This window comes from Haematobia irritans, chromosome 1 (genome assembly GCF_050003625.1).
Source record: "Haematobia irritans isolate KBUSLIRL chromosome 1, ASM5000362v1, whole genome shotgun sequence".
In the NCBI taxonomy this organism is placed as follows: domain Eukaryota; kingdom Metazoa; phylum Arthropoda; class Insecta; order Diptera; family Muscidae; genus Haematobia; species Haematobia irritans.
The window spans coordinates 125664434-125679400 of NC_134397.1; the positions used below are offsets into that span (position 1 = coordinate 125664434).

Sequence of the window (14967 nt, forward strand, 5' to 3'; positions counted from 1 at the left end):
TGAAGATACAAAAGTCAACAAATTTAAAGATGATTTTATTAATTAAAAAAAAAATGTTCAGAATTATTAAAGCCAAGTTGACTTAGCACAAATTTGTCTTTATGTTAATATACCCATTTTTTAACGACTTAATTAAAAGGTTTATCGACTTTTGGACAAAGAAAAAACTTTGTATCAGAGAAAAGAGTCTTCTCTTCGAAGACTTTTTTTCTATCAGCTCGACTTTTCGAGATATACCGTTACGTTAAAAATTACGACACTTTCACTACATATATGGTTCGCCATATTAAATTAAACAAAAAATACATTGTTTTTAATCCGAAACTCCCAAAAAATATTGTCTTTAAGCCGTGCTTACATTGTTTTTAAAAATTTCAAGTAGCTTTAGAGATGAACAGGTCAATTGGCCGTGCGATTTAATGCATTTAGAATATATATATTTTTTTAATTTCACTCTGATGACAAATACATATAAATACAAATGATATAAATAATCTACAATTGGAAACAAGTCCAGCATAAGAAATAAGTCCATACATAAATTTGGATTTCTAAATTCTCGAAAAATAAAATCTAACAATAGATGTATATATCAAAAATGTTCCAAAAATCAAACGTCATCAATGTATCTTTCTATTATGGGTCCCAAAGAGTCCAGATTTCATATATCCAGCAAATTACTTAAAATTGGTTCTTCTACGTATTTTTTTTTTTGCATTTTTCCAAACGCATAATGGACATCACTGATTTTTCATCTCACTACAGCACCTTTGTCACTCTTGAACCATTTTGTTGTGATTTTATTTTGTGCTTTTTTTTTTTTTTTTTTTTGTGAACCGTACAATTTGTTCACAATCGGCGGCGGAAGTAATCTACGTGAGCGCGCTCTTTAATGTGATGGTGAATTCGAGGAATTTTCATTGCACTGGATAATAGTGGAAAATGCAAATACAAACGCTGAAATAAATGAACATTTTTGAAATGACATTGGCTAAGAATTTCGTAGATCAAAATTGGGGACCATATCAGTAGAATTTTGGGAATTTATCATTAAATACGAATCGTACAATTTAGGTGGATGGTACAATACACAGAAAAAAATTTCCGTAGTTAAACTAACGCTAAATTTAACTTATTTTTATTGGAAAAAATTTATTTGCTTGTAGTTAAATTTTATTTATTTATTTTTATCGAAATTTTCCACAGCTTAATGAAATCTTAATTTTTTTTTAAGTATGCCTCAAAAATTTTATAAACTAAACGTGAGTATAAAGTTCAATGACCGTACACATAAGTTCAATATGAACTAAAGCAGAAGAAGATTTTCGTACGATAATTTTTTCTTCTATGAGATGATGTAATTTCGTGAACTGCAGTTAAAAAGTACAACAGGGCATTAAAATTTCCTGGTTTTAACAACGCTTTGTGGAAATCTCAAAATGTGGAGTAAAATTTAGTTCAATTTTCGTGCGAGGTAGTTCATTCTTCCTATAAAACAGTTCACCTTTTTCGGTGTAGAATCCTTTTCTATTCGCACTCCAAAAAATTTATTTAGGTCCAAAAATGTTGAACTTTGCTTAAGGATTTTTTTATTTAGTATTTTTATTAATAAGACGAGGGCTTTTTATAATAACGATAGTTTGAAGAAGCAATCCAACTTTAATAATATAAAAAATGTTATACAATAATAAATAAATAAATCGAGATTCTATAACATTTAAATTTGGGACACAGAAGTACAGTAAAAACCTCTCAAACTGGGACAAGCTGAAACCAGATACCTCCCAAAAATTTGGCAGTTGCCTTGGGACGTTTTACTGTGTTAGCACATTAAAAATTAACTCTCACCACCGGACACTTCCCAAATGTGGACAAAACTTGGGTGACAGTTGGGGTCCATTTCTGATAGGTTTCTATCTATACTAGCCGCACTTTTTATACCCTCCACCATAGGATGGGGGGTATATTAACTTTGTCATTCCGTTTGTAACACATCGAAATATTGCTCTAAGACCCCATAAAGTATATATATTCTGGGTCGTGGTGAAATTCTGAGTCGATCTGAGCATGTCCGTCCGTCTGTTGAAATCACGCTAACTTCCGAACGAAACAAGCTATAGACTTGAAACTTGGCACAAGTAGTTGTTATTGATGTAGGTCGGATGGTATTGCAAATGGGCCATATCGGTCCACTTTTAGGTATAGCCCCCATAGAATCGGACCCCCAAATTTGGCTTGCGAGGCCTCTAAGAGAAGCAAAATTCATCCGATTCGGCTGAAATTTGGTACATGGTGTAAGTATATGGTCTCTAACAACTAAATTGGTCCACATCGGTCCATAATTATATATAGCCCCCATATAAACCGATCCCGCGATTTGGCTTGCGAGGCCTCTAAGAGAAGCAAATTACATCCGATCCAGCTGAAATTTGGTGCATGGTGTTAATATATGTTCTCTAACAACCATGCGAAAATTGGTCCACATCGGTCCATAATTATATATAGCCCCCATATAAACCGATCCCCCGATTTGGCTTGCGAGGCCTCTAAGAGAAGCAAATTTCATCCGATCCGGCTGAAATTTGGTACATAGTGTTAGTATATGGTCTCTAATAACCATGCAAAAATTGGTCCACATCGGTCCATAATTATATATAGCCTCCATATAAACCGGTCCCCCGATTTGGCTTGCGAGGCCTCTAAGAGAAGCAAATTTCTTCCGATCCGGCTGAAATTTGGAACATAGTGTTAGTATATGGTTTCTAACAACCATGCAAAAACTGGTCCACATCGGTCCATAATTATATATAGCCCCCATATAAACCGATCACCAGATTTGACCTCCGGAGCCTCTTGGAAGACCAAAATTCATCTGATTCAGATGAAATTTGGTACGTGGTGTTAATATATGGCCTCAAACTCCCATGCAAAAATTGGTCGAAATCGGTCCATAATTATATATAGGCCCGATATAAACCGATCCCCAGATTTGACCTCCAGAGCCCCTTGGAAGAGCAAAATTCTTCCCATTCGGTTGAAATTTGGTACGTGATGTTAGTATATGGTATCCAAAAACCATGCAGGAATTGGTTCCTATCAGCCCATAATTATATATAGCTCCCAAAGAAACCGATCCCCAGATTTGACCTCCGGTGCCTTTTGGAGGAGCAAAATTCATCCGATGTGCTTGAAATTTGGTACGTGGTGATCGTATATGATATTTAACAAACATGCCAAAAGTGGTCCATATCAGTCCATAATCATATATAGCCCCATATAAACCGATCACGAGATTTGGTTTTGGAGCCTCTAGGAGGAGCAAATTTCATCCGAGTGAGTTGAAATTTGGTACATTGTGCTAGTATGTGGTCGTTAACAACCATGTCTAACTAGGTCCAAATCGGTCTATAGATATATATATCCCTCAGATAAATCGATTTCCAATCACACAAAAATTGGTCCATATCAAGTTCATAATTGTATATAGACCCCATATAAGCGACCCCATATTTCAATTCTGGCTCTCTACGTACCGTGCAAAAAGTCCGTATCGATTCGTAATTATTTGTAGACTTAACTATACATAACTTTTTTGTCTAATATATACCACGTATGGACTAACTCACAATTTAGAAAACGATGTTAAGAAGTTTTAAGATACCACAACCCAAGTATTTCGATTGTGGATGACAGTCTTTCGTAGAAGTTTCTACGCAATCCATGGTGCAGGGTACATAAAATTCGGCCTGGCCGAACTTACGGCCGTATATACTTGTTTTTTTTTTTTTTTAACTGAGAGACTATTTGATAAAAATGTCGCATTTTTTAAGGAACATTTCACCTTGATTTTTGAGAAAAAGAATACAAAGGATGTGAAGTAATTTTCTAAATTCAAAAGAGTAGATAAAATTTTCTTTTTGGAACCGGGAGTGCTGCAAAATTGGCGCAGAAGCGATGAATTTAACATGTACTTGTCATATGACGTATCTCCACCATTTCAGCAGCCGTTGCATTGAATTTGCATCACTTCTTAAGGTGTGATTCCAATTCAGTGTTTTGGATGTGAATTAAAAATTTTTGTGAGATGTTCCAAATAAATAATTTTTATAAGTTTCCACGATTTTTAGTGCATAACGCTTGTCTGACATTTTTGACCTCGAATATTTCAAATGACTCTCATGTTTTCAAGAATGGATGTAGCAACTTTTTCGACAAATATTAAATAAGTTGTACCATTTTATTAATTCTTACTCTGTTTTTAACCAACCTAAAACAAAAAAGTTTAAATTACCCATTTAAAATATGAAAAAAGCCAGTTAGAAAAAAATCAATTAAAAGAACTTCCTTTTTAGTTTAAATAAAGAACATGTTTGGGAGGATATTTTTGGAAGTGCTTTTAATGTTGTGCCTTAAGAACAACATCAATTTTTTTTTTGTTGCGGCATATAATGGTCCCGAGCGGACACAAAATTTTTCTTTCCGCTTTGGCTTCAAGTGGTATCACGCATAGTACTATTAGTCTTTAAGTATAACGGGACGGTACTAACTTATGGGAGAGGGTTCACTCGCGGAAGAGTTTCATGTATTATATATTTAAATTTCTCTGACCGATATTTGATAAAATTTTGTTAAAAATTATAATAAAATATGAATTCGCAAAAATCGAAGTAAAATTTTTCCTACAATGCGTCACACAGTTTTTTTTTATCGCTGAATCACCTTTAATGGAAACACCAAATGACTTGATTCTAACATTAATATATATTCAGAATTATTTACATGGAGTGTTCGTAATGTTATAAAAAATAAATAGGAGAACTCTTTCAAGAAGTAAGGCCAGGGGAAGTACCCTTATTCGAGATATTCGTGTTGGTGAAGCCGAAGAAAGGAGGACCCTCTCATACCAAATTTGTATACCCTCCATCATAGGATGGGGGTATATTAACCTTGTCATTCCGTTTGTAACACATCGAAATATTGCTCTAAGACCCCATAAAGTATATATATTCTGGGTCGCGGTGAAATTCTGAGTCGATCTAGGCATGTCCGTCCGTCCGTCCGTCTGTTGAAATCACGCTAACTTCCGAACGAAACAAGCTAGCGACTTGAAACTTGGCACAAGTAGTTGTTATCGATGTAGGTCGGATGGTATTGAAAATGGACCATATCGGTCCACTTTTACGTATAGCCCCCATATAAAGGGTCCCTCAGATTTGGCTTGTGGAGCCTCTAACAGAAGCATATTTCGTCCGATCCGGCTGAAATTTGGTACATGGTGTTGGTATATCGTCTCTAACAACCATGCAAAAATTGGTCCATATCGGTCCTTAATTATATATAGCCCCCATATAAACCGATCCCCAGATTTGGCTTGCGGAGCCTAAAAGAGAAGCAAATTTCATCCGATCCGGCTGAAATTTGGTACATGGTGTTGGTATATGGTCTCTAACAATCATGCAAAAAGTGGTCCACATCGGTCCATAATTATATATAGCCCCCATATAAACCGATCCCCAGATTGGCTTGTGGAGCCCCTAAGAGAAGCATATTTCATCCGATCCGGCTGAAATTTGGTACATGGTGTTGGTATATGGTCTCTAACAATCATGCAAAATGTGGTCCACATCGGTCCATAATTATATATAGCCCCCATATAAACCGATCCCCAGATTTGGCTTGTGGAGCCCCTAAGAGAAGCATATTTCATCCGATCCGGCTGAAATTTGGTACATGGTGTTGGTATATGGTCTCTAACAATCATGCAAAAAGTGGTCCACATCGGTCCATAATTATATATAGCCCCCATATAAACCGATCCCCAGATTTGGCTTGCGGAGCCTCAAGGCAAGGCCGTAGCCAGGATTTTAATTCGGGGGGGGGGGGTTCAACTTTAAAAAAAATATTCATATAATCTCATGTGTAGAAAATTTTATTTATGCATAGGTATGTATACAATATTTATACCCTGCGCCACACTGTGGAGCAGGGTATTATAAGTTAGTGCATATGTTTGTAACACCCAGAAGGAGACGAGATAGACACATGGTGTCTTTGGCAATAATGCTCAGGGTGGGTCCCTGAGTCGATATAACCATGTCCGTCTGTCCGTCTGTCCGTGAACACATTTTTGTGATCAAAGTCTAGGTCGCAATTTAAGTCCAATCGCCTTCAAATTTGGCACATGTTCCTACTTTGGGTCAGAATAGAACACTATTTATTTTGGAAGAAATCGGTTCAGATTTAGATATAGCTCCCATATATATCTTTCGCCCGATATGGACTTATATGGCCCAGAAGCCAGATTTTTGGCCGAATTTGGTTGAAATATTGCACTAGGAGTACAGTTAGTAGTAAAGTGAAGTGTGCAAAATTTGATTGAAATCGGTTCAGATTTAGATATAGCTCCCATATATATATCTTTCGCCCGATATGGACTTATATGGCCCCAGAAGCAAGAGTTTTGGCCCAATTTTGGTTGTGCCAAATTTGGTTGAAATCGGTTTAGATTTAGATATAGCTCCCATATATATGTTTTTCTGATTTCGACAAAAATGGTCAAAATACCGAAATTTTCCTTGTAAAATCGCCACTGCTTAGTCGAAAAGTAGTAAAAATGACTAATTTTCCTATACTTCTAATACGTATATATCGAGCGATAAATCATAAATAAACTTTTGCGAAGTTTCCTTAAAATTGCTTCAGATTTAAATGTTTCCAATATTTTTTTACTAACATTGTGTTCCACCCTAGAGCATTAGCCGACTTAAATTTTGAGTCTATAGATTTTGTAGAAGTCTATCAAATTTTGTCCAGATCGAGTGATATTTAAATGTATGTATTTGGGACAAACCGTTATATATAGCCCTCAACACATTTGACGGATGTGATATGGTTTCGAAAATTTAGATATACAAAGTGGTGCAGGGTATAATATAGTCGCCCACGCCCGACTTTAGACTTTCCTTACTTGTTTTATAATATTAAATTGAGCCGACGGGCTTTTTGGGCAGCAAATAAATCAATGACTTCTTCAGTCGGCACATTTATTCGGCGATGAACCGACATTAATGCCAATCCATTGAGTCTACTCTCGCCAGTCGAATTTCTAAGATACGTCTTTAATCTTTTCATTTTTGAAAATGAACGTTCGGATGAGCACGTAGTAACTGCAGGGATGGAAATCGCAGTAATAAAGTACTTTTTTCAATACTTTTTCACCCCGGTCAGTACCGTAGTACCCCCGGCAATGATTTAGTACCTTTTGTGTAGACATTTTTGAGTCGATATCAGATTTATGGTACAATAGCTTTGACAAAATATTTTAATATTTTGAGAAAGTCTTTATCAACCTTATTTGCTAATAGTCTTTTACAAATATGGCAAAACAGACATGTTCATGTGGGAAGAAAATCTCGATTTTGTAAAAGATATAGTCAAAAACAGGATTTTATTGAACTTCAAGAATGTTTTAGTCAAAAAAGAATGCGATTCTATATTATCAATTTTTTATTTCGGTAGAAAATGTTGTCTAAATTTTATTTCTATATAGAATTTTTGCAAAATTTTATTTTTATTGATAATTTTGTCAAAATTTTATTTCAGTTGAAAATTTTGTAAAAATGTTATTTCTATAGAAATTTTTGCAAAATTTTATTTCTATAGAAAAAATTTTGCAAATTTTTTTTCTATAGAAAAAATTTTGCAAATTTTTTTTCTATAGAATTTTTTTGCAAAATTTTATTTCCCTTCGTTTTGTTTTGTTATTGTTGGTTTTGTTCTTTAAGCATTGTTGTTGTTTTTTTATTGCAGCTTAAAACCATACATTGACTAAACTACAAGTGTAGCTTAACCAACAGAGGAAAAGAATGTTTGTCAAATTTATTTGGGCAAAGCCCTATAGACTGCAAGATGGTTGGATGGACGCACGTTTCGGAATTACCACATTCCTCATCAGCATCCCCTACTTGCAGCAAAACTATCAACCAATTATAAGAATAAATTCATGCAGTTCATTAAACCCAACAATGAACCACACTTGAACATTCCGAAAAAAAGGTTTTTGTATGATAGCCGGCTATAGAAAATTTTTGCAAAATTTTATTTATATAGAAAATTTTGTCAAAATTTTATTTTCTTTAAAATTCAGTCTCTTTGCAGTAAACTTCCAGTGAAATTTTTGTTGAAATTTAGTAAAAAGTACCTTTCCGCTCAAAAAATACCTTTTTTGTACTTTCTTAAAAGTTGTATTTTCCATCCCTGAGTTACTGGCAAAGTGACCACAATTTTTAAAAGAATATGCACGTTTGGAAATATCTCTTTATTGCACTCTCCAAGTGCTTCCATCGCTGAATTAGGCAGGTTCTTTTCACAGGTTTTGCGCCATTTCATTTACACATGTGTGTTTGTGTTGTTTCCTTGTTGTTGCGAGTCATGTTCACAAAAAGAACAACAAACACACATAAAAAGCAGAAATACATTTTCCAAAAATGAAATTTGTGGAGCGAGAAAAAAAACACTTTGTTTTTTTCGACCGTCGTTTCATGGGCTTTTCAACTAGTATTCTAGGATTTGTGCAAGTTTTATAGGTAAGCGTTTTCAAAATAAAACCTTCAGTTTTCCTTCAACATCTTCGATAAGATTTTTCTATACAGCTAAAAATATATATTTATTTATATAAAAATATTCATTCATTTCGGGGGGGGGGGTTTGATCCCCCTCATCACCCCCCTGAATACGGTCTTGCCTCAAGGAGAAGAAAATTTCATCCGATCCGGCTGAAATTTGGTACATGATGTTGGTATATGGTCTCTAACAACCATGCAAAAATTGGTCCATATCGGTCCTTAATTATATATTGCCCCCATATAAACCGATCCCCAGATTTGGTTTGTGGAGCCCCTAAGAGAAGCATATTTCATCCGATCGGGCTGAAATTTGGTACATGGTGTTAGTATATGGTCTCTAACAATCATGCAAAAAGTGGTCCACATCGGTCCATAATTATATATAGACCCCATATGAACCGATCTCCAGATTTGGCTTGCGAAGCCTCAAAGAGGAGCAAATTGCATCCGATCCGGCTGAAATTTGGTACATGGTATTGGTATATGGTCTCTAACAACCGTGCAAAAATTGGTCCACATCGGTTCATAATTATATATAGCCCCCATATAAACCGGTCCCCAGATTTGGCTTGCGAAGTCTCCAAGAGAAGCAAATTTCATCCGATCCGGTTGTAATTTGGAACATGGTGTTAGTATATGATCTTTAACAACCGTGCCAGAATTGGTCCATATCTGTCCATAATTATATATAGCCCCCATATAAAACATTCTCCAGATTTGACCTCCGGAGCCTCTTGGAGGAGCAAAATTCATCCGATCCGGTTCAAATTGTCAAAATTTTATTTCTATAGAAAATTTTGTCAAAATTTTATTTCTAGAGAAAATTTTGTTAAAATTTTATTCGGTTCATAATAAAATTTTCATCATTGTCAACATTTTATTTCTATAGAAAATTTTGTCAAAATTTTATTTCTATAGAAAATTTTGTTCAAATTTTATTCGGTTCATAATCATGGTTGCCACTCGAGCCAAAAATAATCTACCAAGATTTTATTTCTATAGAAAATTTTGTCAAAAGTTTATTTCTATAGAAAATTTTGTTAAAATTTTATTTCTGTGGAAATTTTTGTCAAAAATTTCTTTCTATAGAAAATTTTGTCAAAATTTGTATTTCTATAGAAAATTTTGTGAAAATTTTATTTCTATAGAAAATTTTGTTAAAATTTTATTTCTGTAGATAATTTTGTCAAAATTTTATGTCTACTTTGTCAAACTGAATTATATACGTATTGGATCGATCTTTTTTGATTAAATATATACCACGTATGGACTTACATTCAATTTAGAAGATGGTGTTAGGAGGTTTTAAGATACCTTGCCATCGGCAAGCGTTACCGCAACTTAAGTAATTCGATTGTGGATGGCAGTGTTTAGATGAAGTTTCTACGCAATCCATGATGGAGGGTACATAAGCTTCGGCCTGGCCGAACTTACGGCCGTATATACTTGTTTTAAATAATATAACTGTATTCAAGTCGTTGGACCATTCTTCACATTTCATGTGAATTTCCTGTCAAATAATTCAGAAAAGGAAATATTTTAAAGTTCTTAAAAAACTAGCATTAGTAAAATAGAGAAGATGCCTTTCCGAACATATACCGGAAAATGAAACACCCTCTATGTTGTCTGTCAATAAATGTAAATTTAAGTTATTGTCCTTAAAAAGGTCTGGTAGGAAGGAGCTTTCCCTCCCGTTCAAATATCAAAGAATTAAGTATTTGGTCTCCATATATACCTCTACCTTCCCTGAATATTTCAAAAAAATTGGAAAATTTCAATTAAAAAATTGACAATGATGAGGTGCCCCTGACTACCGTTCCCAGTAAATTACATGTAAATCTGAAAAATTTCAGACACTAAAATTGTAAATTTTCAAAAAACATGTTTAACTCCTCGACAAGGTATCGAAAAATCTACCGACAAGGTTAGGTTGTGCTGCATTGTTAAAAAGAGGACGACCAAATATCAGAGGCAACCCTAAAAACAGTTGAAATTTCATGCAAGTTTCAAGAGGGATTCCCCTCCCCGACCAAATATCGAAAAGTAGCGGATTATTGTCTGGACGCCACCTTCAAGTCAAGTATCCCATAATAATTTCGTAACCACCCCTCGTGCTCTGTAAATTTCAAATCGGAAAAATTATTTTTTTTTCACTGTACTAAAAAAAGTCGGGTAAAGGGGAGGTCAACCTGTTGAATTTAGCGCTTTTATTATACCCTAAACCACATAGTAGTCAGTGTATAATAAGTTTGATCTGCCAAAAAATGTGCCTACCAGAAATATAGATTTTAGGCCCCATAAAATATATACCGATCGACTCAGAATCACCTTCTGAGTCGATCTAGCGCTTGGTGTCCATCCGTCCGTCCGTCTGCCCATGTATATGTTTTTCACAGGATTCCGGTCGCAATTATTAACCGATGTTGATGAAATTTGGTGCAGGGAGTTCTTTGGGCACAAGGACGAACGCTATTGAATTTGTAAGAAATCGGATCAAATTTAGATATAGCTCCCATATATATGTATCGCCCGATTTCGACAAATGGGGTTGCTCATTTTTTCAAACGGATCGTCACCAAATTTGCCAAATATTGTAGGGACAATTGTTTGGGAATATATGGGAAAGTTGGGAACTGTGTCCTTGTAGGGTAAACCGAACATTTTCCCTGGCAACACTGACTATGAGCTATAGTCAGATTGATACAAAGCACCCATAAACATGTACCCCTTAATTTTCTTAAATATGCAACTGCGGATTATCTCCCATGCCTATATCAATGCTACCCCACAACTGCTTATGTTTACTAATTCAGAAAAGGTGGTTTAGGGTATGATATGGTCGGCCTCGCCCGACTTTCTACTTTACTTATTATTTAATAATGGACACAATATTAGTGGCATGAACCATAGCTCCTACTATTAGACATTTCTGCTCAGATTATGACAAGACTCCCACAAACGTATACCCCCCCCCCCCCCCCCTTTTATGTTCTTAAATACGGAAATCTCCAAAACCTATACCAATGATACTCCACAAATGCTTATGTTTACTTAGTCAGTAGGGGCGGTTTAGGGTATGATATAGTCGGCCCCCCGGCTTTCTACTTTACTCACTTGTTAAATTATAAATATGACAACTTTTTGAATAATTTTTCTTTGACATTATCTTAACTCTAATCACTTATGATATCAACTTCATATGGTAACTTTCCGAATGTCCTCTGTGTATTCCAGGTAAATCGGAGAAGTTTAGTTTTTCACTATACTTAAAAAAACGTCGGACATAGAGGAGGTCCCTCTCCGACCAAATATCGAAAAAAGTAGCGGATCTTTGCTTAGAGGCTTCGGAGCTTAATGTAGTTGAAAAGTTGGGCCAAGGGAGGTCCTATTTGCAACACATGATCTCCCGCTACATTGCCTGAAAATTTCAAGTGAATCGATTCCGCCGTTTCGGAGCTTACCCGGAACATACAAGCTAACAAAAACAAACAAATATAACTCGGTTTTTATACCCTAAACCACATATTTGTCAGGTTATAATAACTTTGATCGGCCAAAAATGTACCTACCTGAAATTTTTATTTTAGACCCATAAAATTTATGGCGATCGACTCAGAATCACCTCCTGTGTCTACCTAACCCTTCGTGTCCGTCGTTCCGTCTTTCCACGTATTTTTTGTTCACAAGATTCCGTTCGCAATTATTAACCGATTTTAATGAAATTTGGTACATGGCTTTTTTGGCACAAGAACGAACCGAGCGCCATTGATTTTGAATTCAATTCGGATCCGAAATTGATATAGCTTCCATGTATGTATATCGCCTGATTTATTAACCGATTTTACTAAAAGTTGGCAAAATCTAATCTTCCATAGTATTAACTATACCCGAAAAAAAATCTTCCAAATCTGTTCAGATTTAGATATAGTTCCCATATGTATGCACCGCCCGATTTTTGGTCATAATAATTTTATCTATTAACCAATGTTACTCAAATTTCAAATGTTGATGTATTAGCCGATCGTAGTTAGACTTACATGTAGCTCTTACATAAATATATTTCCCAATTTTCAGAATTTTGGATTTATTACTCACAATAATTTAGTGATTGCCTCTTTTTTAATATTAGTGAGATACTAACCATGTAGGTACAGAATCATCTGTAGCTCCTAATATTAGACATTTCTGTACAGATTGTTATAAAACTCCTATAAACATGAACCGCTTAGTTTTCTTAAATATGGAGATACGGTTTATCTCGCAACCCTATTTCAATGGTACCCCACAAATCCTTATATCTACTAATATGGTAGGGGTGGTTTAGGGTATGATATAGTCGGGCCGGCCCAACTTTGGACTTTCCTTAAATGTTTTTATTATTTTTTCTTACAATTCAAGACCCATTTTAATAAATTGCATTCTAGTAATCTTTTTAAATTCCGTCGATCAAGTATTCATGACATTCTGTCTAAGAACACCATTGAATTGTCTTAAAGGTGTTGTTCTCAACATACTCTCGGTCCATTGGATGCCATGTAATTCGTATTTGGCCAAGTGTCTCTGGTATACGAGTACACAGTTGTGTGTTTACGTGCGACATGTTCCAAACATGTTTTCTAAGCAATTTACTTTTTAAATGATTGATAAACTTTAACTGCACCAAAGTAGAATTTCTATCCTTTTCACTCATGTCCTTACCATTGCCACTTGCCTCCACTAGATTTTCCATAGCAATCGATTGAAAGAAAGGGCCACTATTACTCCTGAAACAACGACAACTCGAAAGGCAACAGGAACCAAATCTAAAATAAATTGACCTGCTTGTCCCAGAGTAATGTTGCCGTGTCATAGACATACGTGCATAGTTTGGTGCATCTACAGGGTGGTTAATATGTAATGCACCCAATCAACTTACAGTTCAATTTATTGCTTATAAGCCTAACAAAGTATATTGATCTATTGAATTTGGTAATAATGTTAGGCGTGATGCTTTCTATTTGGAGGTTTTCTAGTCTACATGTTGCTATGGTTAGAGCCCTGGGCAGACAAACATTTCGGCCGGAGAGCATAAACATTCTAACAGGACTCAGAACGCGTCAACCATGAATGGCTTAAAACGGAGGTTTCTCGTTTCATTCCTACTGTACAATGGTTACCAAAATCTCCGCATCTCAATACGTTGAATGTTTGCGCCCGGGGCGGTTTGGAAAGTAAAGTTGGCACTAGAACGTAACAAATTAACGATAATTTCAAGACGGCGGTACGCCAGTTATGGGCCAAAATGTCGCAGAGCCGGTTTCGTCCAGCGTTTTTGAAGGTCATAATTGGTGCCAAAGGTAACAAATGCAAACGGATTCGATTTCCTATATCTTTGCAGTTAAACAATAAAATTTTAAACAACTAAGGAAAGTCTAAAGTCGGGCGGGGCCGACTATATTATACCCTGCACCACTTTGTAGATCTCAATTTTCGATACCACATCACATCCGTCAAATGTGTAGGGGGCTATATATAAAGGTTTGTCCCAAATACATACATTTAAATATCACTCGATCTGGCCAGAATTTGATAGACTTCTACAAAATCTATAGACTCAAAACTGAAGTCGTCTAATGCACTAGGGTGGAACACAATGTTAGTAAAACATATGGGAAACATTTAAATCTGAAGCAATTTTAAGGAAACTTCGCAAAAGTTTATTTATGATTTATCGCTCGATATATATGTATTAGAAGTTTAGGAAAATTAGAGTCATTTTTACAACTTTTCGACTAAGCAGTGACGATTTTACAAGGAAAATGTTGGTATTTTGACCCTTTTTGTCGAAATCAGAAAAACATATATATGGAAGCTATATCTAAATCTGAACCGATTTCAATAAAATTTGGCACATTTAACTACACTACTAATTGTACTCCTAGGGCAAAATTTTAACCAAATTGGGGTAAAACTCTGGCTTCTGGCACCGTATTAGTCCATATCGGGCGAAAGATATATAAGGGAAATATATCCAAATCTGAACCGATTTCAATAAAATTTGGCAAATTTGACTATAAAGGGTGATACGGTCAAAATTTGGTCAATATAAACTTGACGTATTTCTTTCAATTTTGCATTTAAAAAACCTGAACACCCCTCATTTTGAAGGTGTGTGTGTAGAATGTTGCTCCTATTTTGATTTTGGAATTCACTCTTCAGTTGTCAAAATGCCGTCCAAGCAAGAAGAGCAGCGTATCAAAATTTTGCTCGCGCATCGCGAAAATCCGAGCTACTCGCACGCAAAGCTGGCAAAATCGCTAAAAGTTGCCAAATGAAACGTTAGGTTAAAGTGGCAGCCCGGTTA

The 14967-nt window shown here is 35.4% G+C and overlaps 1 long non-coding RNA gene across 1 annotated transcript in view; it reads right to left on the minus strand.

Moving 5' to 3' along the window:
* Positions 1-648: 648 nt before the first annotated feature.
* Positions 649-14967, minus strand: part of LOC142241851 (uncharacterized) — a 28477-nt gene continuing 14158 nt past the window's right edge. Inside the window, exon 5 of the long non-coding RNA XR_012723843.1 lies at positions 649-957. This is a non-coding gene — a long non-coding RNA (uncharacterized LOC142241851). The remainder of the gene's footprint in view (positions 958-14967) is intronic.